We start from the raw sequence: 4,283 nt of genomic DNA, 5'->3' as shown, positions 1-4,283 counted from the left end.
GAGGGCCCAGGAATTGATAGAACACCAATTACAATATTTTCAGTCTCCTCATATACATATAAAACTAGACCATGAATAAAGAAGACCAAACCAATAGACTTAAATATGGTGTCAGAGAATAACACTGAAACTCCCATGGACTTCCAAAACAATAAACAATCTGTCCTGGAAGAAGTACAATCAGAATACTCCTTACAAATGAGAATTGGGAGATCTTGTCTCATGTACCTACGACCTGTTCTCAGGAGAGACCAATCCCTGGAAAAGGACATCATGTTCAGTCAAGTAGAGAAGCCGTAGAAAAGAGGAGGATCTTTGAGAAGACTGACACAGTGGTTGCAACATTGGACTCAAACCTATCAACAACTGTGAGGATTGCAGAAGAAAGTAATGTCTCTTTTAGTTGGGCATCATCGGGTTGCTATGAGTCAGAACCAACAAAAGACACCTAACTACAACAACATAGAGGCTCAGTACAAGAAATATTAATGGCCTTTTGAGTCCTGAGCTCCAAAGAACCACTATGTCAGTATGACCTTACGATTTAGTAGATCTTGTAGTATCCAGCTCATGATAAGTAGTTCTAATCACATATCATTTGGTGTCCGTTGGCCTGACACAGTTCCTATAAGACCAATTTGTTCAAACTGAGAAACATTTTCTAAGTTGAAAATACTAGAACCATAGTGTTACCCTACTCCCTTCTTATAATATATTCCCAGACTCCATACAGCATCCTTATCTGCCACAGACTCATCTCATCATCACACTGACAAGTCATTTGCCTTAAGAACACGGCACTGGAGCCTAACTTTATTCCAGAACATTCTCTTGGTTGAGGTACCAAATAAAACCATAGAATTCCAGCTCACCAATTTTGTTTCTATGTGATCGTTTCCTAGGGCCACAACAACGATCACAACAATTATAAAACTAACTGGCTAATGTATAACAACATAGATACATTGGCTCAAAGTTTGAAATCTAGCAAGAAGGATTCCACTCCACATCCTTCTACTGCTGTCTGGCAATGGCTGATGATTCTTGATAGTCTTCTGTTCTCCTCTTAGCTATCTTCCTCCCTCACATGTTTATTCTCCTCTTTTATATGCCATCACTAATCCTCAATTAGCAGCTTCTCTAGGCTAACCTAATTGGAAACATCATCAAAGACGGTATTTCCAGAGACGTACACATTCCTAGATACTAGGGATAAAGAGCTCATCTTCCATATTTTGGACACGTTGTCAGCTGAACTTAATCCCTGGAGAAGGACAGCATGCTTGGTAAAATAGAGGGCAGTGAAAAAGAGGAAGACTCTCCAGGAGACAGTCTGAGGGCGTGGTGCAATTGTGGGCGGTGTACAGCACAAGAACACTTGTGAGAACGTTGCACAACAGGACAGTGAATAGGGTCATATGCACCAGAACCAACTCAATGGCATCTAACAATAACAGGGATTAAGACTTGCCACATTCTGGGGTGCAAGTTAATTCAGGTTACTTAAGGAACACATCAGAGGTTACTCCAGTCCATGTCATAGACGCCTTGACATATAAAGATATACATTTGTGTGATTAGGATATAAAGTGAAAACACTTCACATTAGCATTAAATAAACAGTTTGAAGTCTGCAGAAAACTTGTAACCATGGCAGTGCTTGGGGTGAGCGATAGGACTGAAAGAGGATCCAGTGTTGTGGAAAACCATCAGGACACAAAGAGCTATCATTTAGCTTGAATCCAGGTAAGTACAATCTGAGGTGGAAGCAGTATTGAATTTCTCATAATGTAGTGCTATGGAATCAGTAGGTTGATAAAATGAGAATAGGAGGGGGTGTTTATCCTATAATAGCACAGTAAGCAGCTGGGTCAGGATCTTCACCTCCCTCTCCTGGCTATGTCAGCCTCCCTCCATGGGTGTAACTCACCTTTAACACAATTCACGTTGCCTAACAATTTTCTAATGAAATTTGGCAGCCTGATCTTCCATTTCCCATATATACATATATATATATACACACACACATGTATATACACACACATATATATATACACACTATATATAGTATATATATAATGAGGCTTACTATTACGCATGTCCAATCCACATATATGAAGCATGAAACTTGTCAGTTTCTCTTTCTTTTTTTCCCCACCCCCCACAGAGACAATACCAGGAAACACTTAAGAAACAGGTACAAAGTATTTGAAACATCTGTTGTTTTTGTTGCTATCAATTTGATTCTGACTCTTGGCAAGCACACCTAGGAGAGACTGGGACATTATCCAGCCCTGCACCACAGTCACCAGTGATGGTCTACTTGGGTGCATTTTTGCATACCTGGTATACTTTGAGTTCCTTTAAATCAAGGTTTCTCATGTTCTTGAATTATATCATACAATAATACTCTGTGGGATTCCTAGGGTTTTTACTGCCTACATTTTGGAATTGAATAATCAAACTGTTATTCTGGCTGCCAAAGTCTGAAATGTCTGCTGAAACCTATCTGCCGTTGGTGACCCTGTTGGTATTTGTGTGCTTATGTGTGCTGAACCAAATATCATCTATGCAGCATATTCTCTTGAAAAGGCTAGCTGAGAGTTCGAATCCCTTGGTCACTAGACCAGTTGTTGAATGAAATCCAGCAACACAGAAAGACTAGGAGGAAGAAAGAAAGCAACTCAACTCGCAGTTAACTATGGGAAGGTTTAAGCAACTTAAATAAATTGTTAAAAATCAATATTTTCAAAGCCTATACCAAAAAACCTAACTCACTCCTGTAGACTCAATATCTACTCATAGAGACTAGATAGGGCAGGGTAGGACTGCCCCTATGATTTTCTGGGCCTGAACTGTTGGTGGTACAGAGAGCCCCTTGTTTATCCTGATGAGAAATGTAAATAAATGATATCAAATGGAATAGACATTTTAAAATATCAATAATTTAATTATTTTTACTAACATAGAACATGATCAATACAAGGAATAGAATATAAAGATTTGGATAGGTGTGTGTAGGGGTGGGGCTGGGGGAGAGAGTAGGGGAGAGGGAGAAATATTGAGTATTTTCAGAACCCATCTAAGCGATTCCTAGAAAAGGGCAAAGAGAAAAAGATAGGAAAAGAAACTAAGAAAGAACTGATAGAGTAAAATTTCTCAAAGCTGAAGAAGACTGTATATTTTCAGAATGAAAGAGGTTTTTTTCTTTCCAAGAAAACAAAAGTTAAAAATCGAGAGAGAGAGACACATATATAGCTAGCCACATCCTTGGGAAATTACACAAACCAAAAATGAATGTGTAAAAATGTGTAAAGTTAAAAATAGATTTGCATCAACTGAGCTGGACTCTAACCAACATCAGTTTCTCATCAGCAACAAGATGTTAAAATAATTTAAACCAATAAAGCTTATGATTTATGAGAACATGATTTTGAACTTAAATTGTTTATCAAATTATCTTTAAATAAGAGAATGTCAAAAATGCCAATAAAAATGTGCCCACCATAACATTCTCTGAAAGACATTGCTTGAGACACATTTCTAACAAAATCCAACAATTCAAAGGAAAAGGAAGTCCTGGGTAGTTCCTGGGAAAGATTCCTAGAGAGTCAGCCAATTAAAAACTTAAAGTTTTTTTCCTTAAGACCTTAAAAACATTAAAAAGTTATTGCCTTGAAATGAACATGAAAAAGGAAAATTAGAAATCTCAAGAGAAATAAAAAAACTCAAATTTTATACGAAAGGTACGGCTTCTAAAACTAAAGCAAATTGAAAGGTGGAATGATTTTGAGAAATTGATTCAATGTATTAAAAAGAATGCTTTTAAAATTGCTGCTCGGGTATTCATTTTGGAGCAATACATTTAAGAACACGAGGACACATTCAATACCTATGGACTTAGTAGTCTCACCAGGTTCTGTCATTAATTTGATTTACAGAAGCTCCCACAATGCGGATGGCGGGTGCCCATTGCCCATCTTTTAGATGACAGCTCAATCATACACCAGGGTTCCTCTACAGCATTATATATATTAAAAAATACCATCAAGACAGCAACCTAAACAGTGCTCCCAATGCTATAAATCATTACGGAAGCAGCCAGCCTTAACTTCCATTTTGAATCATTGCAGTCAAACCCCTAGGACTAACCCAGGACCACTAGATCTCTTTTGTTGTTAGGTTCTGTTCCACTGGCTCTGATTCATAGCAACCCTATGTACAACAGAAAAGGCTGCTCAGTCCTGCCCTCTCCTCGCAATTATGGTCATGCTTGAGCCTAT

The sequence above is a fragment of the Tenrec ecaudatus genome, chromosome 14, assembly GCF_050624435.1.
Source record: "Tenrec ecaudatus isolate mTenEca1 chromosome 14, mTenEca1.hap1, whole genome shotgun sequence".
In the NCBI taxonomy this organism is placed as follows: Eukaryota; Metazoa; Chordata; class Mammalia; order Afrosoricida; family Tenrecidae; genus Tenrec; species Tenrec ecaudatus.
This window is presented reverse-complemented; position numbering follows the sequence as displayed.